The sequence below is a fragment of the Hippocampus bargibanti genome, linkage group LG19, assembly GCF_051943395.1.
Source record: "Hippocampus bargibanti isolate YZ-2025 linkage group LG19, ASM5194339v1, whole genome shotgun sequence".
In the NCBI taxonomy this organism is placed as follows: Eukaryota; Metazoa; Chordata; class Actinopteri; order Syngnathiformes; family Syngnathidae; genus Hippocampus; species Hippocampus bargibanti.
Window position 1 is genome coordinate 4,879,886 of NC_142752.1, and position 23,942 is coordinate 4,903,827.

Consider the following 23,942-nt stretch of genomic DNA (forward strand, 5'->3'; position numbering starts at 1 on the left):
GATCTACCTCGGTCGCCGCGGAGACGGCGTCCGCCGGCGTCTGCCGGCTTTCGCCACGGAGATCATTAAATGGCAATTATGAGGCGATAGGGCCTCGCTGATAGCATCAAGAGGATGCTGACCGTCTGGGCTGTGGCCTGCCAGTCACCATGGAGACGCCTCCAGGGTGATGCCACCACGAAAATGACAGAAAGCAGAACGACAGTAACAGGATATATGTTAGATGTGTCAATGTCCATCTTGTATGATTATGTGTGAGAGGAACTAAGGCCCGATCAAATAAATTTCGGTGTAATCGATTGGATGTTTGTTGTCATCAATTTTGTGTATGTAAGCATAACCATCCATTGTACATTTGTGGTCCACATTTTCTTTTTGAATATTCATTAGCTGTGTGTTCAGGGTCGCCAATTATGTATTCCAAGTCATTGATTGGATGCATGCAGTAAAAAAAAAAAATATTTTAATAGTCAACAAGTATGTGCCCAGCGTCATAAATAGAAGTATGGAAATAAAACAAGCAATTAAAAGGACAACCGACATCTCCGGACAACTTGTGTCCATAATTTGTAAAATGGCTTCAAATGACTTCTACGGAGCGTATTTTACAAAGATTCCACCGCATATAGCGATATTTTACGTTTTAAGACTCGCGCTGAATATTCAGGAAGTCTTGTTTTTGAGTTGATGACGAGTCCGTACGTGACGTCACTTAAGGAACGCCCCTGACGGAAAAAAAAAAAAAGACACATTGGAGGAGTCCTTCCATCACGTCAATGAATTTTGCTGTACTTGTTTGGTCTGAAAACCTTGTGTTGCACCAAAAACTTGCCAGAAGAAGGCGACCAAGCTCCATGGAATGAATTCATAAGCCTGTGGAAACGGGCTGATTAATTCATCACAGGCGCTTGGATGCCATTTTCTGCCTCTTTTTGGGTGTTACATTTCCCCCCCCAATGTCACCTCAAAATGGTATGGAATAAATTGTTTAATCGATTGCAAACATGTATGCTTTCCTCTTCAGAACTATTTGAAGCATATTCATAACTGGATGTGTAACAAGAAAGCATATTCTCCGAATCTGAAGCCATTGTTTTGATTCTCGAGCAAGGCAAGACGTCTTGGCGTGACGTCATGAAATGGGGGCGGGTCTTTCTGAAAATGCCCAATTCGCAGCTCAATTTTTTTTACATATTTTGGACACTTATAGTCATTTTTATTGGTGTTTTGCATTTGAATAAAAGTATCATACTGTGTGTTTTGGGTAATTTAGATGCTATAAAAAATTTTCTGATGTCAGTTAGGAAACAAAAAAAGTGACGTTGGTTGTCCTTTAAGACAGCAAATTACAAAGATTCCAAGCGCGCAAAATGATCCATTTGTGAACAACAAACTTTGCTGGGATCAAGCTTCCCTCGCCGCCGTTAATTGGAATGTGCGCCGAGCTATTAGCGTGTTAATGCTGCCATCTGATAAAGGTCAAACGCCCCCGTTTTCCAGAACAGGAAGCCTAGAAATACGAGTGTGTGCCGTGCGTGTCCCTGCACTCATTAAAGCTTACCTTTGGGCTTTTACGAGAAATGCCTTGCCTCGCTGATGCATGCTGGAAGTTGACCTCCCAAACAACCACACGTGCTAACACAAGCCAATTGATCATGTATTCACATGCTTACATGTGCATACATTAACGCGCGCATGAATCATTCTAATATATGGGGACTGTGCTATGCTAACACATGCTGAAGCTCACACCCAGCTATGCCAGCCATGCTAACACAAACAAACCAATGCTTAAAAAAGAAACAACCAAAATAATGCATATTATAACTAACTTGCTAACACATTTTTGCTAACAAATCATAAATATTTGCACAGCACAATCCCACATTGCAATGTGCTTGTCAAGAGGCAATCAAGTGAGTGTAGGTTTGTGGATGCTGGCACACACTCACCGCCGCACAGCATCTGTCACAGCTAGCGCCCGCGCCCCAGCGACCTTGGACCAAGTGGATTTTGTTCCGTGGCCAGCAGTTTACTCGCCTGAAAAAATACCAAGTGTTTGATCTTAGCTCCTTATGGAAAAACAAAATGGACAGTTTCCTTTCTTCTTGACAGGGACACGATAGTAATAATAGTAATAATAGGAATAGTAGTAATAGGAATAATAGGAATAATAGTAACAGTAATAGTAACAGTAATTGTAATAATAGTAATAGTTTGTAATAATAGTAATAGTAATAGCAATAGTAGTAATAGTAATAGTAATAGTAATAGTAATAGTAATAGTAATAGTAGTAGCAATAACAATAGCAATAGCAATAATAGTAATAGTAGTAATAATAGTAATAATAGTAGTAATAGTAGTAATAGTAACAGTAATAGTAATGGTAATAGTAATAATAGTAATAATAGTAATAGCAATAGTAGTAATAGTGATAGTAATAGTAATAGTAATAGCAATAACAATAGCAATAATAGTAATAGTAGTAATAATAGTAATAATAGTAGTAATAGTAGCAAGAGTAACAGTAATAGTAATGGTAATAGTAATAATAGTAATAGTAATAGCAATAGTAGTAATAGTAGTAATAGTGATAGTAATAGTAATAGTAATAATAGCAATAATAGTAATAGTAGTAATAATAGTAATAATAGTAGTAATAGTAGTGATAGTAATAGTAATAGTAATAGTAGTAGCAATAGCAATCATAGTAATCGTAGTAATAGTAATAATAGTAGTAATAACAACAACAACAAGAAAAAGAAGAAGAAAAAGAAAAAGAAGAATACATTTACATTTATAGGCGCCTTTCAAATCTCTCAAGGACACTTTACAGTCACATATTTTGTTTTTGTGAGGGTGAGCAGCGGCAGCCATTCACGCCAGCGTTCACTCTACCCGGAAGTAACTCAGCAGCAGTATGATGAAAGGAAGAGGAATGGTAAACAAAAAATAATTGGTTGAATAAGCTACATTAATACAGTAAAGTCTCGTTATATCGATATTCAAGGGAGTCCGAAAAAATATCGATATAACCGGGACTATCGATATATCCGACCCTGTTTGCATGTAATTTTCTCCGTGCGTGCATAGGAATAGTATCGATATAACCGGGACTATCGATATATTTGATATCGATATAACGAGACTTTACTGTAATTGAATAAATACATAACAAATAAATAAACAAATGAACAAATAAATAAATACATAGATAAATAAATACATAAATAAACATACATAAATGAATAGATATACATAGGTATAGCGAAATAAATAGTAATAATAGAAAATAAATACACAAATAACCAACCACAAAAATAATTGAATTAACTAAATTAATTGAATAATAATAATAATAATAATAATAATAATAATAATAATAATAATAATAATAGTAATAATAATAATAAATATAAAAAAGAAGTCATAAAGTCATAAAAGCCATAAAACAGCAAAAGACTTCACTAAATCGTCATGGTGGGGTAAGGTTCAATTTGGATTATTCCTACAACCGACTTCTTGGGAAACATAGGCTTAGTTATGCTGATAAGGTGATACCAGATCAAATGGGGCAATTAGGCCAGTTGTAGACCCCATACTGTTTCTTTATACGTGTGTTGAAGTACAAAAACAGCCAAAGTATACCAAATTGGTAGAAGAAAGTGAAGCTAGTTGGTGGACAAGGTAGGTAGGTAAATAGGTTACAGTTGTTTGCTTCCTCTTGCTTGCTAAACCAAAAGTTACAAGACGCCGTCGGTGAAAATGACTTGAATTGTGCTCCCCTATTGCGACACAGAACCTATTAAAGCTATTTTATGCGCGCGTTTAGCCTGGCTGATGTCACGTGAGCTTCTTAGGATGATTGACAGGCATTGGGGGTGTAGGCCGCTACGCTTTATCAGCGTCGGTAGAGCAAGTTTAGAGCGAGCGTGGTTGGAGTCATTAAAATCCACAAATGAGTTGGCTGATAGGTTGCAAATGGTCTGAAAGCCACTTCCCAGCACGCTTTGCAAATTGCTCACATTTGACAGAGGCGGGGGATGCCAGAACGTTAATCTGTGCCTTTGTCGTGACACATCTTGCTAATGCCAGTCTTTAGCGCCATTGTGAGAAACCGGCGCAGTAGCTGACGGATTGCAAATACACGAATGACATAATAGCCCAGGGCAGGCAAAGCCGGAATGTCGAAGAATGAGAACCTCAAATCTTGAATGGAATGTTCCAATTCATTTTCCTGGAGAAAATTAATGTCACACCAAATGAATTGACAAAGCTTCGTTCCAGAACGGATTAAACGCATTCATTCAGGTTCATTGAATTTGATCCGTGAAATTGAAAATTTGAAACTGTCGATGGAATGAACTTATGGACCATGTCCCGCCCATCAAGCGCAACAATCAACTACAGTGATACCTTGGCTTACGAATTTAATTGGTTCCAAGACAGAGTGTGTAAGGCGAAAAGTGTGTATCCCAAAAAATAATTTCCCATAGGAAACCATCAAAATGAGAATAATCCCTTCCCAGGTCCCCATAAAACGTTTCTAAAAAATGTCTACTTTCTAATTTTCTAAGCCTTGAAACTACACAAAATATACCTTATTTTATGTATAATAAATGTGCTATGGTATTATAACTAAAGAAATAAACTGTACTGTAGAAATAAAGTCGTTTTATTTACCTTTGTGATGGTCGTTGATGGCTTGATGGAATGGAGTGGCCGGTTTCATCAGCATTAAACACTTGATGAGGAACGTAACCTTCTTTCACCATCTTGAGGAATGATCACTTGTAAGTGCTTTCTCTGCGATAATTTTACCTTGTTCCTCATCAATTGTGTTCTGTTTAGCTGGGTTGATAGCTTTTTGCATCAAGTGTACAGATGGCTTGTGCGAGTTGTTTGTGGAGCCTGATTGATGGGATATTTTAACCTTGCAGTTTACACTGCAAGGTCGTCTGCCTGCCTGTCGTCTGCCTGTCTCTTAAAGGTTTAACAGCCTCACTCTCTTTCTGTCTCTCTCTGTCTGTAACCCCCCACCCCCTCACTGCTGCGTTCTTGACCAATCACGTAGCTTTAACCGAAGACTGGGAGGATAGAGGACAAAAACAGTCGGCTGCTATTTTGTTGTTAGGAGAACGGGCTCGTTCGCAAACAACACGTCACTCATTGTGGCGCTCTGTGTGTATCCCGAAAAAAAGTCTGTATGCAAAGGTAAACTTGTCATAAATTTAACGTTCGTAAACCGAAAAGTTCGTAAGCCAAGGGGTTCGTAAACCGATGTATTACTGTATTCGGTGACTTTTTTATTTTATGTAAAATAGTGTTCGCTTAACCGTTACTACAGTGGGTAGCTTAACGTGTCTTCGGGTCACAGGTTAGCAAGCTAGCTGTACTAAAATTGTCAACCTAACGCTAACAATGATATGTTTCTGTGGTTATATTATGCTATGAGGTTACAGGTTAGCAAACTAGCTGTACTAAGATTGTCAACCTAATGCTAACAATGATATGTTTCCGTCATTATATTATGCGATCAGGTTACAGGTTAGCAAGCTAGCTGTACTAAGATTGTCAACCTAATGCTAACAATGACATGTTTCCATCGTTATATTAGCTTAGGGGTAAGGACTTGGGCTTGGCAAGGGTTCAATTCCTATTACACACACAAAAAAATACACATTGATGATATTAGCTATGCTAGAAGAGCAACAAGCACAACAAGAAACGAGATGCCGTCTTTGGCGTCACATTTGAAGTTGAGCTTCATAAATATTTGAATGTTTGTGATCCCCGGGTGCGGATATTGACTTGCTAAAATGAGTCGTGTCCTCCACCTGCCAATAAACTACAGTCATACTCACGCAAACACACACACATACACACACTTGCGAGCACAAGACAGCCCCGTGTAATTTAGCAGCTGCTTGCTAATGGAAGCTCATCTTTCAATATAAATGTTAATAATCAGTGATGAGTCTCAGGCTCAGCAGCACATGAGGGCTTTTATCGGCAATTCGGGGCAGCATTACCATCATCATCATCATCATAATTTATTTTTTTTCCAGACTGCAAGAACATGTCAAAGTCTTTTATCTCTTCTCCTTGGCCACTTTTCTTCCTCCGCCGTCGAACAACGGACTTAAAGACATCAATAATGCAGCCAGTGATGAAAACGGGGAAGGAATGACTGACATGACTTTCCTCCTAAAATGGCTGCCTCAAAGCAAAATGGCAGCCTTCCTGCGTGTTTCCACTCATGGCTTTCCAAAGATGTTTATTTATTTATATTTATCTATATATCTATTTATTGATCCTTTGATCTATTGATTTATGTGTTTATGTATTTATGTATATATGTATATTTACTATGTATTTATTATGTACTTATTATGTACTTCTGTATTTATTCTGTATTATGTATTTATAATGTACTCATTACTATGTACGTATTATGTTCTTATTATGTACGTATTATGTACGTATTATGTACGTATTATGTACGTATTATGTACTTATTATGTACTTATGCTGTATTATGTATTTATAATGTACTCATTATGTACTCATTACTATGTAATCATTATGTACTCATTACTATGTACGTATTATGTACATATTATGTACATATTATGTACGTATTATGTACTTATTATGTATTTTTATGTACTGTTTATGTACTTATGTACTTTTAATGTACTTTTAATGTACTTTTAATGTAATTTTTATGTACTTTTTATGTACTTTTTATGTACTTATTATGTACTTATGTATTTATTATGTATGTATTATGTATTTATTATGTATTTATTATTTATTATATATTTATTATATATTTATTACATATTTATTATATATTTATGTATTCATTATGCACTTATGTATTTATTATGTATTTCTATATTTATTTATTTGATAAGTTTGGCGCGTGCCACTGAATTTCATACACGTGTGCATTTTGTGATGAGTCATCAAATTTACACAATCTGGAATCTGGATGCCGATTTGGAAATGCGCACACACACACACACACACACACACACACACACACACACACACACACACACACACACACACACACACACACACACACAAACACACACACGCACACACACACACACACACACACAAACTATGGATTTCATTCCTGTCCTGTTTCGATCACTATAATATAATTCAGCACTTGTTGCCGCAACACATTGTTGCTTTTGTGTGTGTGCACGCGACATCCTTCTCTCATGAATAAATTGACAGCTCTGCTGGTTATTGACTTTCTCAAGTAGCAAGAAGGAAGAGGCACTTGTGTGCGTGTTTGTGTGCATGGAGTTCTATGTTTGATTTGCCGTGCATGTCGAGCAGCAGAAATAAAAACGCATTGCGATATATGCAAGATTGGTGGGTCAAGTGTCAATCTGCATCCATGAATGTGAAATGGTGTCAGGAAATCTGAGCTGAAAGCGTTTTTTTTTTATTCGTTTACGAATATATTCAAAAGATTGTACAAAAAATAAATGTATTTTAAAAATCTGTTTGTTTATTTTGTGTTGCGTGATAATGTCGATCTGGGGGCACTGGAGAGGGGGGGTTGAATTAGCTAAGTAGCTAATAAGCTAGCAAGCTAATTTACGAGCTAATAAGCTAGCAAGCATATTATACTACCTAATAACTATGTAAGCTTTTTTTTTTTAAATAACTGAAAATGTTACCTCGAAAGAAGTTTGTTAAAATGTAAAACTGTCAAGTTTTGAAACTAAAAATGGTGACGTTGTTTTCCTGGGAATTAAAAAAGTATTCAGAAAGTAATAATAATAATACATTTCATTTATAAGCGCTTTTCAAAACTCTCAAAGTCACTTTACAGTCACATGCTAAGTTTTTCTGTGGGTGAGCAGCGGCAGACACACGCGCCATTGTTCACTCAACCCGGAAGTAAACAAAAGTAAAATAATTTATATAGCGCTTTCACAACAGCTGCAGCTGTAACAAAGCGCTTCACACAATAGTCAGCACAAAGCAAAATAATAAACACAACAGGAAAATAAAAACATGGACAGGTGTGCACTCTTAAATTTCCTCATGGACTCTATGATGTTTGAGTAAAAGACAAATACAGTAAAGTCTCGTTATATCGATATTCAAGGGAGTCCGAAAAAATATCGATATAACTGGGACTATCGATATATCCGACCCTGTTTGCATGTAATTTTCTCCGTGCGTGCAAAGAAATAATATCGATATAACCGGGACTATCGATATATCTGATATCGATATAACGAGACTTTACTGTACTTTTTTTTTTTTACATGAAACTGTTCTAAATGAAAGAGGATGAAAGCCTCCTTTTCACCAGTGGATCAGATACAATAAGATCGGCTGGAGTTTCTTACCAATTGCTGATTTTGCTTGTGATGTTTCCCCATGTCCAGTTTATCTTAAAAGTAGCTGAAAACAAAAAAAAAGTATCGACTAGTCCTACAATGGGAAAAATTCAATGATTATATTTTACATGTTAAGCTTTAAAGGACAACCGACGTCTCCGGACAAGTTGTGTCCATAATTTGTAAAATGGCTTCTAATGACTTCTACTGAGCATATTTTACAATGATTCCACCGCATATAGCTATATTTTATGTTTTAAGACTCGCACTGAATATTCCGGAAGTCTTGTTTTTGAGTTAGTGACAAGTCCTCACCCTACGTCACTGAAGGAACGCCCCTGACCAAAAAAAAAAGACACATTGTAGCAGTCCTTCCATCACGTCAATGCTATCTGAAAACTTCGTGTTGCACCAAAAAGAGGCAGAAGAGGTCGACAAAGCTCCGTGTAAGGAATTAATCTGCCTGTGGAAATGGGCTGAGTAATTCCTTACACTGAGCTTTGTCGTCATTTTCTGCCATTGTTTTGATTCTAGAGCAAGGCAGGACGTCTTGGCGTGACGTCACGAACAAGGGGGCGGGACCTTCTCAAACTGGCCACTTCCGGGTTCATTTTTTTTGCAGATTTTGGACACTAAGTCATTTTTATTGGTGTTTTGCATTTGACTAAGAATATCACATAGCATGGTTTGGGTATTTTAGATGCTATAAAATGTTTTTCTGATGTCAGTTAGGAAACAAAAAAGTGATGTCGGTTGTCCTTTAAGTCATTATAATTTGCCATTTGGATACTTTTTAATTAACACACACACACACACACACACACACACACACACATACACACACACACACACACACACACACACACACACACACACACACACACACACACACACACACACACACACACACACACACACACACACACACACACACAGGGCAGATTTCCTGGCCACTGTTCGCTGACTGAGAGCATTTGCTAAACCCTAATTGAATTCGTTAGTTGCTTTTGCTTGTGTCCAAGGAGACCACGTTCCTGTTAATCACCGGGCATGCTCTAAAGCACAGGTGTCAAAGTCAAGGCCCGGGGGCCAAATCCGGCCCACCACGTCATTTTTTTCGGCCCGCGATAGCAAATCAAACTCATGAAATTCCATGATGCTTGCTAAAATCCTAACCAAAATTTCATATTTTGGGATGTAAACCACAATAACAGTCATTATTCTTGACTTCAGATTTGAAAACTAGTTATTCATTAATTTGTTGTGCGCTCTATATGTAATATGTGGAGGGGATTAAACATTCTAATGGCTTCCCCAAATTCATAACGGCCCTCGAGAGGAATGACTTTGACACCCCTGCTCTAAAGCGTGTTGCACGGCATCTAAAAATTCTATTTTCATGTCATCTGTGGATTTATTTAAATATTACTTGAAAATAGGTTTACTTGATTGATAAAGAATCGTCACAGTTTTAAAATAAAATTAATTTAACGCATTTGGGACCGGCGACTGACTGACTCTCGAAGCACATTCCGCCGCGCCGTGACTGAAAACCAAACAGATGTTTTCTTAGCTGAGCGCTTAAATATTCAACACATACTTCTTAATTCGGTGCTCAGAGTGCCAGAGTGTAATTAGAGCTTAAACAAAGTCACTTGGCATTAAAGGATGATGCTGCCCTGGTGTTCAAACATTCAAACATGTTTTGGGGGCGCGGGGGGGTCGCGCCACCCAAGCGAAAATGTTTCAGTGTGTCGACAAACAGGGGAAGGCACCAATATTACACATCAAGGCGAGCGTACACATGGCACGTGATGCATAATGCACAAGTCTGCGGTGTGCTACCGTCGTGGGGATGCCCACCGCAACCATGATCTGAGTTGTGTGGAAGTTATTCTGTAACACCGAAGAAATATGTATAAAATAACCTGGCAAGTCGAACGCCTCCGAGCCCACCCCCCGACCAAGACCAGCGATGTATTATGCAGAAGTCTGTGGCACGGCAATTGCGTGACGGCGTTCGCTAGCATGATAATCATAATGGTGATGAGACTATTTCACATGAGGGATGTTTCCACGCCACTTTAACTCGAACCACATTTCCACTCCATCACGATCTCACGAGAGGTCTGCCTGGTCCAGAATTACGCAAAAACTCCAATCTTGACACGGTTTCGGTATCTGAGAGCTGCTGTTTTGGTTAGCAAAAGGGAATGGAAATATGAAAATATAACCATTGTTTTGATCGTATCACAGTAGATGTATTTATTTATTTAATTATTTGTTCATTTGTTGTTTATTTATTGATTGATTCATTTTTTTATTATTGCTTTATGTATATTTAATTTATTTATTCATCTGTTTGTCTATTATTTACCTATTTATTTTACTTACCTATCGCTTTACTGGGCTATTTTTTTTTTTAATTTTATTTATTCATTCATTCATTTATTTATTTATTTATTTATTTATTTATTTATTTATTTATTTACTTATGTGTGGGTGCAATTATTTATTTATCTATTCATTTATGTTTTTATTTATTTATTTTACCTGCCAATCTATTTAATTACTTTCTTTATTTAATTGTTTGTTTATTTATTTATTGCAATGTATGTTTATTTATTTGTTTAGTTAGTTATCTGTTTAGCTATTTTATCTATGGATTTATTTTACCCGCCTATCTCTTTACTTGCTTTTTATTTAATTGTTTATTTATTTGTTTACTTATTTATGTATTTATTTTGTTATCTGTTTATCTATTTTTATGTATTTATGTATACATTTATTTATTTATTTATTTATTCATTTATTTAACCTGCCGATCCATTTATTTGCTATCTTTATTTGTTTAGTTATTTATCTATTCAATTATTTATTTAACCTGCCTATCTCTTTACTTGCTTTTTATTTAATTGTCTATTTATTTATTTACGTATTTATGTATTTATTTTGTTATCTGTTTATCTATTTTTTATGTATTTATGTATACATTTATTTATTTATTTATTTAACCTGCCGATCCATTTATTTGCTATCTTTATTTGTTTAGTTATTTATCTATTCAATTATTTATTTATTTTACCTGCCTATCTCTTTAAATGTTTTAATAAATAAATTAATTATTTATTTATTTTACCTGCCTATCTCTTTAAATGTTTTAATAAATTAATTAATTTATTTATGGAATCCTGATCGTGACAAAGGCTACGCTCGAAGATACACCAGGGCGAATAATTGTGGAAACAGGTTGTGAATATTCAGAGGGTGGATGCAGTAATTTCTGCCTATACAGTCGCGTGCAAAAAAAAACAAAAAAAAAAACAAACAGTAGGTATGAATACAGTCATTATCTCAATGAATGAATAATTAGCCGACTGAATGAATAATTATCCAAATGAGGGAATAATTAGCAGGTTTTCTTTTTTTTTGCCTTTCATATGCCAGGTGGCCTTCAGCACAACTGGCATTAAATCCCACGAGAGATGGGATTGCGAATCAAACACAGAAGCAGCCGTCTTTGTTTCTGCAGCTGATGAGTGGTTGAAAGATGCATGGCATGTCCCCCACATGCCATGTGGGGGACATCTGTGGGGGGAGGGGGGCTTATCAAATCAGAGAGGTGACTTGTCAATGAGTTCTACCCAGACAACTGAAACCTGCTTTGGGGGGGGAGTCCAATCCACCTTCTGGTGGCGTCCCCCTTTTGAGGGCCTGGAACTACTTAAAGGACAACCGACGTCTCCGGACAAGTTGTGTCCATAATTTGTAAAATGACTTCTACTGAGCGTATTTTACTAAGATTCCACAGCATATAGCTATATTTCACGTTTTAAGACTCGCGCTGAATATTCCGGAAGTCTTAGTTGCGAGTTGATGACGATGCCTGACGTGACGTTACTGAAGGAACGCCCCTGACCGAGAAAGCGACACACAATGCATTTTGGGTACTTTGTTTGGTCTGAAAACTTCGTGTTGATGGCGAAATTAGAAGGAAAACACATAAATAACGCGATGGTGAATCGTTGTGTGTTGCACCAAGACGACTATTTGATACTAGTTGACACAAATTCCCAGCAGACAAATCAGCCCATATCCAACGGAGCATGGACGCCATCTCGTGCATTTTCTGGGACGCTACATTGGAGTCCTGACACGGAATGACTTCTTTCATCAATTGCAAACATTTATGCTTTCCTCTTCACAACTATTTGAATCTTATTCATAACTGGATGAGTAACAGGAAAGTATCTTCTCCGAATCTGAAGCCATTATTTTGATTCTAGAGCAGGTGTGTCAAAGTCATTTTTTGCCGCGGGCCACATTGTAGTTATGGTTTCCTCTCGAGGGCCGTTATGAATTTGGGGAACCCATTAGAATGTTTAAATCCCTTCAAATATTACATATAGAGCACAGAGCAAATTAATGAATAACTCGTTTTCAAATCTGAAGTCAAGAATAATGACTTTTATTGTGGTCTACATCCAAAAATATGAAATTTTGGCTCAGATTTTAGCAATCATCATGGAATTTAACAAGTTTGATTTGCTTTCGCGGGCCGAAAAAAATGATGTGGCGGGCCGGATTTGGCCCACGGGCCTTGACTTTGACACCTGTGCGATAGAGCAAGGCAGGACGTCGCAATTTCCGGGGTCATTTTGAAGTAGTTTTGGGACACTAACTCATTTTTATTGGTGTTTTGCATGCAACTAAAAATATCAGCCTGCGTGTTTTGGGTATTTTAGAAACGTTTTTCTGATGTCAGTTAGGAAACAAAAAAAAAATGGTGTCGGTTGTCCTTTAAGTTGGTTGTCCGTCCTGGTTCAGGCAATGACAGTCCAATTATTTCCCCTTGATTCATCTCCCCCCTTTCCAGATGAAACAGGGTTCAAGGTCTTATAGAGAGAGTCTGTGAATTTGGCAAGAGAGTTACAAATCAAGAAGTCTCTTGCCCATTTCTGCCTTGGCTGACGCGCTCGTCCCGACACGCCGGGTGAGACATCATAAAAAGCAACTTTGGCTCGGTCAGTGGGGACAGTGAAAAAAAAAAAAGAGATGACTGTCTATGATAAATGACCAATAGAGTCACGGGTCTCCTGAAAAAAAAAAAAACACACTCAGGAGAAGCTAAGTGAGGCTTAGGCGATGGAGCGAACCGGAAGCTGCGTCTGAAGCATTGCGGCTTGACTGGGTGGTTTTATGAGGAGACCAAGCAGATGGTCAACCTACCTTGGGGGGGTTAATTACGTGGCTAAAATGTCATTTCTGATACAAATGAACCCTTTCGGGGACAGCAGTTACTACAATGGACAGCTTATCAAGTTCCAGGTTATCGATGAAAAGGTTTCTTCAGCTGTCATCTGTACTTCTTTGAATGTGTCGGACGTTTCGCTTCTTATCCAAGAGGCTTCGTCAGCTAACTAAAGTCTTTTGCTGGTAGTTTCGGCCCAACATATATCCCTACTGTCCTACTGTTGCCGGACTCTGCTATGATTGGTGCCTGCTCTCAGGTTGGGGGGAGCAGAGGACTATTCCCTGCGGCTACATTGATTACTACTATTGTCCAGGCTGATTACTTTTATTGTCCTTCCTGAGTATGAGGTCTACGACTGGCCTGATTGCCCCATTTTCTCTGGGTTATCATTATAATGAAAATATCTTCATTTGTTTTCAACCGTGTTCCGGTTTTTGCATTGGGTGCTTTTAACTCATTCACTGCCATTCCCGGATTTATTCGGGAATTCAAAATATGCCGTGGAGCGCCATTCCCGTATTTGGTCGGATTTTGGTTTTTCTTGCATTGCCGATAAAGCGCTGGTCAGACCTCCAACAATGTTTTTCCCTTCCACGACGGGGGGAGCATTTGCTTATTGTCCATGTTAACGCTGCGAGGCTGCAGGCAGGGCTGACGTCGCCAATCTGATCGGGACGACCAGCACCTGTGAGGTGTAGGCGGGGGCGACAGCGCCCCCCGTTGGTCGTCAACCAGATCATGACAGTACCCCCCCTTCAAGGGGCTGCTTCCAGAAGTCCCAACAGTCTCCCAAAAAGGTCCACTCGCCAGGGAACGGTCGGTGGAGAGGGCAACCGCTGCCTCTCCAGCATACGACGGGCGGCGGCCTGATGGGAACGGGACTCGGCCTGGGGTGGACGAAGACGCGGCACGGATCGTCGTGGGCGTGAGTGCGATCCCTCTCGCACGTTCACGCGACGGCGCTGGCTCTGCGTGGACGTCGAACTGCCAGGCGCAGAATGGCACCCCGTAAGGCCGTATGGGACCAGGTCTCGGCCGGACGCCGACGTGGGCGTGAACTGCCCGGCTCCGGGGGAACGAGACCAGTCCAGAGCCGCTCCGGGATCCAGCGGTGAGTGGGGTCTCGGACTGACATATTCCAGCTTCATCTATTTTTATAATAAATACTAATACTACTAATACCACTAATACTACAAATACTATAAATACTACAAATACTACTAATACTAATACATTTATTTTTTAAACTCTCAAGGACACTTAACAGTCACAGGAAAATAACTTTTTTTGTGCGGGTGAGCAGAGGCTGCCATTCGCGCCAGCGTTCACTCTACCCGGAAGTAACACAGCAGCAAAGTTATGAAAGGAAGAAGAAAGGAAACAAAGAAGTAGAAAAACAAAATACAGGACTCGCGGCTTAATCTGTTCATCAACTCTGTGACACCAAATGAAGGAATGCAATGATTTCAGCCACAAAGCGCTATATAAACCAATATGTATGTATTGCATGTATTTTGGACAGCCACCCTCATTTCAAGCTCAGATAACTCCAGACCCATATAACTTAGGAATTAACGCTTATTTTTCCTGATGAAAGAAGAGAGTCTCAGGTTTCTTACGCTGCATTGAATGTTTCTGTGGTCCTAAAACTCAATATCCTGTGGGTCCTGGAATTCAGGCGACAATGACAAAAACCCTGGCAATGGAGTGTACACGTTTTTGCACATCGTCTGGCAGTGAATGAGTTAAACACTAAACAATTTTGGGGCTCTTAAACGCTCTGCTAACTGCTGCACAAGCTTTTGTTGTCCATCGTGGCTCTGCTATGGCATGTCTAATCTGCTGTATTTTTTTTGGTGGGGGGGGGGTGCCTTTTAATTTTTTTTTTGTCTTATAGCGGCTAATTAGCAGCCGCCGTCAAGTCGTCCGCGGAGAATGACGAGGCCCTATTGAAACTTCGTTTTTGGTACGTGAGGAAACTACCATGAGAGTCAAAAGTAGGAAAGTGTGACATTTTTTTGAGTGGAAGTGGGTCATGAGTGAGAAATCCTGATGACTTCGACCCTCCATTCCGACTTTGTGTCTCCATAATGGATGATATTCCCGCCCTGTTCCCAATTTGTCATACCCCCCCCCCTTTTTTTTTCCCTAGCTTCGCGATAAATTCTCCAACAGTTTCCGACATGTTTCTTTCCAGCAGGTGTCCAAGTCAAACAGATGCTTAGTGTCAACCTCAACAAGGATGCACAGTAGGGAGGTTTCAGAAGAAAAAAAAAAACATCTGGAATAACAGGCACAATTCATAATTTGTGTGCTAAAAATACCAGAAAACTATTTAACCGCATTTGAATCCTGGGAAAAACAGATTGAACCACAAATTTTGTGATCAATGAATTCCAGAAAATCGTAAATGACGATTCAGGGTTCAAATCCAAAGCAGTATCTCCCATAGGAAATAATGTCAATCAAATTAATCCATTCCAATCACCCAAAAATGTTAACAAAAATGCCATTTTGCAGAGAATATCTACACGAAAACAACAGACGGCATTCCACAATCCACAACCAGAAAATAAACCTTGACTTGAAAAAGTCGTCATGACGCAGGCCCACAATAGAACAGGAAGTCAGCCATGTTGCATTGAAAGAGCCATTTGAGGGGGGATTCCAAGGCTAGTGTTTGAGTAGTGCTTGAGATTGCCAAGCTTATAAAGTATATAAGAGTATAAAGATCATTTCCAGGATTTACAGTAAGAAAGTCCCGCTTTCAGCTTGAATGCTCTTTGCGATTTAACAAGCCTTCTGCAACGAGGCCAACTTGAGCAGCACATGCCAAAATCAATTGTTTGACATCAATCTCTCGCGAAAGCCAAGAAAACCGCAGTTCAGCAAGTTGGAATAAATCAGTGCAAAAGACGAAAACAGTCACTGCTAATTCTAACAGTGGATTCGAATAACTCATTGAACAGTTCCAAAGGATTAAAGGAACTGTGTTTAAGTGAGTTGAGATGATTTGAGGAGTTTCATAGAAACGTTGCGCTTGATCATGATAGAAAATGGCTGACTTTTGTTTTTAAATAATACACATTTGTATGCGTGAGAGAGAGAGAAATGTAAAAAGTGAGCAATTGAAGTGGAAAGTAATTAGTGAAGTGATGGAGAACCTTTCGGCTGCGCGGATGGTCACAGCCAATTAATCACGCTGATTGATTAATCAATCACGGTCCATCATCTAATTGAGAACGACATTTGCCTACGTAAATAAAATCATTGCATTGAAAGAATAGGTGTGAATCTGTGGAGCGGTGGTCCACATTTTAGTCTGCTAGCCTAATGCTAACATATAATGGTAAAAGCCATATGTGAGCTAAGCAAAATTAGCATAGAGGTTGTCAAACTGACAATTGAACATGAAAGGAAAAAGAGCGAGAAGAGCAGCAAAAAGCAACAGAAGAGGGAGAAAAAAAACTGGACATCTCACCTGTCAACCTGCTATCAATCATCTGTCCAACGTGGCAGGAAATGCTCGTCAACACCAACGTCCCTCAAAGTCAGGCTTCCTGTTCAGTGCGATGGAAAATCACCCACGCATTTGATGTGTTTTTTTTTTTCTTCTTCCACCCGCGTCATCTTGCTCAAAGCCAGAAGATGCCACCCACTCTGGTCGCCGGGAGCGACGCTAGCGGCCTGGGGGGACTCCAACTTTCTTCTTGTAGTCAAGATCAAGAAGGACTTCTTCGGAGATTTTCCAGCTTTGCTTTTCAGATGGGAGATGACCCCATTTTTTTGGTCATTGCCAACTCTCCTGATGGGCATTGGGATGCCTAAAATAAAAAAAAAATAACATTAATTATATATTTCTACCCGATTAACTCATTCACCGACATTCACAAATTTATTCAGGAATTTCAACTACGACGTACAGCGTCATTGCAGAATTTGTTCGGGGATTTTTTTTTCGCGCTTGAGTGCCGATAAAGCGCTGGTCATGGCCTCTAGTAATGTTTTTTCCCTTCCACGAGGGGGCAGCTTCAGCTGCTGTTAAAGCAATATATAAAGCAATATAAATGTATTGCATTGTATTTTGTACATTTCAAACTCAGATAACTCCAGACCCATATAACTTAGGAATTAACTTGTTTCTGACTAATGAATAGTGCAGAATGTTTCTTACACTGTATAGAATGTTTATATAGTCATAAAACTGAATATATAAAATGACAAAAACCCTGGCACTGGAGTGGACATATTTCTGCACATTGTCTGGCAGTGAATGAGTTAATAATGACAAATTATTAAAAATAATGTCTGTATTGCATTTATAACATGAAATATGCTATAAATTGTATATGATTATTTTCACAACAACGCAGGATTCAACATTTAGCTTGTAGTAGACGTGCAGATTCCACCATGACGTCCCTGATCCACTCCTGAAAAAGAGCCTAAGAGAGTGGCTGCCTTTACAGCAGCTCATGTATTTTGTTTTTCTACTTCTTTCTTCCCTTTCCTCTTCCTTTCATAACTTTGCTGCTGTGTTACTTACGGGTAGAGTGAACGCTAGCGCGAATGGCTGCTGCTGCTTACCCACAGAAAAAACTTATCCAGTGACTATAAAGTGACCTTGAGAGTTTTGAAAGGCGCTTAGAAAATGTATTAAATGTATTATTATTATCATCAGTCTGTTACATCTGTATTGTTATCATCATTATAATAATAATCATCATAATCATCATCATCATCATCATAATCACAGTGCAATTGATGAAAATAATGACACTCTCACCTCCTTTAGTCCAAAGATGATGTTCATTTGCAATTCATTTCAAGGACGCCCGACAACCTTCATCGACATCATCTTTGCCGGTTCTGTCACGCTTCAATGCCAGAAGAAGAAAAGACGACGATGATGGTGTAAACGGCATCAAGGTTTCTTGCGGCGAGCTTGTCCGTGGCTCCAAAATAGTTGACACATAAGTGATTCATTGCGATATCTGAAAAATGGCAGATTAGCTGCATACGTTTTTTGTGAGTCGAAATTAGTTTGGGGAAATCGTCATGACCCAAAAAAGCACAATCGATCGTGATTTGACAACAGCGGCAAGTCGGCCTGCATTTTCATATTATCCAAGGTAGATGTAGCTCCCTGAAAATGCACAAGATGGCGCCTATGCTTCGTTGGAAATGAGCTGATTTGTCTGCTGAGAATTTGTGTCAACTAGTATCAAATAGTAGTCTTGGTGCAACACACAATGATTCACCATCGCGTTATTTACACGCTACATTGGAGTGCTGACGGCTTGAATTGATACGGAAGGACTTCTTTAATCGATTGCAAACATTTATGCTTTCCTCTTCAGAACTATTTGAATCATATTCATAACTGGATGAGTAACAAGAAAGCATCTTCTCCGAATCTGAAGCCATTGTTTTGATTCGAGAGCAAGGCGAAGACGTCCTGGCGTGACGTCACGAACTAGGGGGCGGGACCTTCTGAAACTGGCAATTTCCAGGATCATTTTGAAGTAGTTTTGGGACACTAACTCATTTTTATTGGTGTTTTTCATTTGACTAAAAATATCATCCTGCGTGTTTTGGGTATTTTAGATGCTATAAAACGTTTTTCTGATGTCAGTTAGGAAACAAAAAAAAAATTCATATCAAATTTAAATGGGTATTATTGTTACTCCCGCAAAGCAAATATACCGGTATCAAACATCACACTATTTTTATTGCACCTACGAATAACAACAAGGGCCATGGCACTAATAATAATAACAAAAAAACAAAGATATAAAACAGAGTAAAACGACACCAATCCCGACAGCAGAAGATCCAGAAAAGTAATTTTAAATATTTGATGTTCACCTCAGTAGACCTCCGTTTCACAAGGAATAAAAAAAACATGTGTATGAAATATAAAATATAAAATATGAATCAGGTGCATCAAAAAAAAAAATTGCACTGTCAGACACAAACTTGTGGAACATTAAGAATCTCCCGGGAACGTTAAAACCCGGCGCATATTTTATGAAATGTGCTTAATGTTGCTTCCTGATTGACTTGGTGCTGCTGTTTTGGTTAGCAACAGTTTGTCTAAACGTCAACAATTCTAATTTGTGAAAAATAAATTAAAAACATGCATCATTAAAGTGTGAGAAGTCAATTTGAGTGGGTGGTCAATTTTAATTTTAAATTTGTAACGGACACACCACACACACACACACACACACACACACACACACACACACACACACAATGACTGAGTGTCCATTTTGTGCTGCAGTCAATCAGTGACATTCAAACGTGACCTTATAAAGAGATTGTGAGACACATCACTCGGGACCATTCCCGAGAGGCAACATAAATCCCCTTCGTATTTCATGTGTGGGGTTGTGTACGTACGTGCATGTTCTCCTGAGTGCTGACATTCCACTGCGAGCTAAATCTGACATTGTCCTGACATTTTCCTCTTTGCTGCTTTGGTTCTACCTGAAAAAAAAACAACAAAAAAATCAACAACCAACAAATAATAGAGGGAGATAATACAGTGATACATTGGCTTACGAACGTAATTGGTTCCCGGAAAGAGTGTGTAAGGTGAAAAGTGTGTATCCCAAACATAAATTTCCCATGGGAAACCATTAAAATGGAATAATCCGTTCCGAGGTCCACATAATACATAATTTTCTACTTTCTAATTTTCTAAGCCTTAAAACTACACAAAATATACCTTATTTATGTATAATAAATGTGCTATGGCATTGTAATTAAAGAAATAAACTATACTGTTTATGTAATAGGGCACTATACGGACAAAAGTTTTTGGACACAGCTCGGAGGAGTTGGAATTTACAGTACAGTGATACCTTGGCTTACGAACTTAATTGGTTCCCAGACAGAGTGTGTAAGGCGAAAAGTGCGTATCCCAAAAATGAATTTCCCATAGGAAACCATTAAAATGAGAATAATATGTTCCCAGGTCCCCATAAAACATAATTTCATAATAAATGTGCTACGGTATGAGAATTAGATAAATAAACTGTACAGTATAATAAAGTCGTTTTATTTACCTTTGTGATGGTCATTGATGACTTGATGTAAAGGAGTGGCCGATTTCATCAGCATTAAACACTTGATAAGGAACGTAGCCTTATTTCACCATATTGAAGAATGATCCCTTGTAAGTGCTTTCTCTGTGATAATTTTACCTAGTTCCTCATCAATTGTGTTCTGTTTAGCTGAGTTGATAGCTTTTTGCATCAAGTGTACAGATGGCTTATGCGGGTTATTTATGGAGCCTGATTGTTGGGATATTTTAACCTTGCAGTATCAAAGTTGAAACTCTCTCACTGTCATCTGCCTGTATCTTTAATGTTTAAACGACCTCCCCTCACTGCTGCGTTGTTGACCAATCACGTGCGGCTTTAACCAAGACTGGGGGCGGGGAATAGAGGACAAAAAAAGTGTGCTCCCATTTCCTTGTTTGGTTTTCACGAACAACACATCACTCATTGTTGCACTCGTTGTGTATCCCGAAAAATAGTTTGTATGCCAAGATTAAATTCTCGTGAATTTAATGTTTATAAGCCCAAACGTTCGTTAGCCAAGGCGTTCGTAAGCCGAGGTATCACTGTATATATTTTTTTTCTTTTTGTGATCAATAGTGTTTCAAAATGATGCATTTGGACAGGAAACTGGTCTGCTGAAGCAAAAAATGGTTCATGGCGAAATGTTATTTTTGTCGCCAAGCCCGTTTGTGTAAAAATATAGATTTTGAGATCAAAAGGGGACCACCCATGGAGCCCTGCGGGACACCTTGAGACACGGGGGCCGATTAAGGAGGAGGATCTGTCATATGATACTTTTCACAATGCAATTTCAAATGTTTTGATGTGCCATGCTAATGTGTCGCCTCACTACAAGTTGTTTTGAACTTGAAGTGAAGTTACCGCTCAGATAGCCACGCTTGGTTTGCTGCTGACCTTTTTCATGAAGTGGAACAAGTGACATGGCAGATACTGCCGCCGCCTACTTCATATCTTATCAGCCCTCGGGCACTCGTACCTCCTGCGACGTCTTGGTGCATGCAGCAAGGATGCCTGCTGACAGAGATTATATAAATAATAATACAAAAAAAATGAAGTGAGCACAAAGATGATATGGATCGGAGTGAGCCGGAAGGTCAATTCCAAAGACTTTGTATTCCTTCAGCAAAGGGTGTTTTGAAAGCAGAATCGGGATTTTAACAGGGTTTTGGGGCGGGATTTGGACTAAGGCATCACAAATGCAACTCAGCTTGGGAAGAACGTGTCAAAGAATGCCAAATTTTCATTGTGCAAGACTCCTGGAAGGATCTAGGATGTAATTCCTGAAAAGACGAGAAGAGCAGGTGGGTAACTTTTGTCCAAGTAAATGAATCCCATCAAGGTGTCAATGCAAATTTCCCCTCTACATCTTTATTAACAACGACCATGACCTATTCCCGCACGGTTTTCATCAGCAAACTCCAAAGTCATCCCATTTCCACGCGCACCAGAACAATAAGCTGCATGGTGGGAAATATTGACCGCGGCAAATGGAAATGCTAATGGGGGAGTCCCTGAAGCCCAGAGGTGTTCTGCGTTCATGTCGAATGGAGATGAGACTGGGTGGATGGAGGCGGGGGGGCTCAAGCACGATGATAGGATGGAGAATACATTTTTCAAAACTGATGAATGGAATAGAAACTGATTTTTTGTAAAAAAAAAAAATGGAGATATAGAGTAAAAAATGCCTAACATAACAGATTTGTGTTTGTCATTATTCTTTGGGAGGAACCCGAATAATTTTACGATGTACAATTGCTGATCATAAAAAAAAAAACAATTGTTGACTGTAAACATTACCATTGTTGAATATTTACATAAGAATGTTTGCCATAAACGTACAAGTGATGAGCGTAAACATTTATATCGATTCCGTGACAATCAAGTACCGTAAAATGATCAATTATCGAACGCAAACATACATTTGATGACTAAAAACCTGAAGCAACTTCACAACTGCTGATCATAGTAAACAGAACAATACAAAGAAAGAACCTTCCGCAATGAGCTAATTTCTTCTTCGCATAATCTTCCCTCAGCTCCAAATATCCGTTTTGTTATGCAAATGTCCGTGGACGCCATAAAATAGAGGGTTAAAGTTAGCAATAAGCACATCGTGCTAATTAGCAATAATTAGCTAGTTGCCTTGAACAGGATCGTCATTCACAACAACACCACAAAAAATACAACAATAATAATACTTATAATAATAACAATGCAAATAATAATATCAAATAATCATGTAAATAATAATAATAATGCTAATAATAATCATGTGAATAATAATGCTAATAATAATCATGTGAATAATAATGCTAATAATAAAAATGCTAATAAGGATAATAATAATACAATAATAATAATAACAATAATAATAATAACAATAATAATAATAACAATAATAATAATAGTAATGCTAATAATGCTAATAATAATAATAATAATGCCAGCCATTAAGTGTTACCGCAAAAGCACAAGCTTCTCCAAGGTCGAGTCGCCTGACCCACACCCGCTAATGAGCTTCTGGACACTAATTACTAATTAAAATAACCACCACATTATGTCCGTATTAATAAGTTGCTCCATGTCAGCAATGGTGCTGACATAAAAATATGAATACATAATAATTTAAACATAACATAATTTTTGACTGTCAACAGACAACTAATGGCCTTTAAACAGACATCTGAGGATAACTATAGAATGTTGGTGATCAACATAAAATTCATAGCCATGAGAATAAAACTCAAAGCCCATAAAAATATTATTGTACATTTATAATAAATGCTCAAATTGCTTTCCATCTCCAAATATCGAGTCCCTCAACATGCAGCGATGGACTGAGCTTGTTACTCAAAGTTGAAAAAGCACTCAAGCACACTGACAGTGAACTCAGTGGCACACACAAGACTGTCTCGGCTCATAAAGGAGATCCGCGTCTCATAAAGGTTATCCGTCCCCTAGCACTTTGTCAGCTGGTGTAACGTCAGTGAATTGTCGGAATTGGGATAGAAGGAGAAGAAAAAAAAAAAGACCAAAAAGTCGGATGTCGCTGTCCACCGGAAGCATTTTGACGTTAACACTAGATAAGATGTTGGGAGATGCCACAAAAATGTGGGTCATACTCCCAGGATGAGATCCAGTTTGCCATATGCGGCAAATGACAAAATGCCGACTGCAATTTGGGTATAGAAGCACTTGCGCGTATGATAGGATTGAGT

The 23,942-nt window shown here is 38.5% G+C and overlaps 1 protein-coding gene across 1 annotated transcript in view; it reads right to left on the reverse strand.

The window, feature by feature from the left end:
• Nucleotides 1-23,942, reverse strand: part of tbc1d32 (TBC1 domain family, member 32) — an 86,210-nt gene that overhangs the window by 27,187 nt on the left and 35,081 nt on the right. The window contains exons 36-40 of the mRNA XM_089021775.1: nt 21,619-21,735; nt 20,039-20,125; nt 18,420-18,627; nt 17,115-17,457; nt 1,953-2,040 (exon numbers count right to left, since the gene is read on the reverse strand). The gene's annotated coding sequence lies outside the window, so the exon portion shown is untranslated. The remainder of the gene's footprint in view (nt 1-1,952; nt 2,041-17,114; nt 17,458-18,419; nt 18,628-20,038; nt 20,126-21,618; nt 21,736-23,942) is intronic.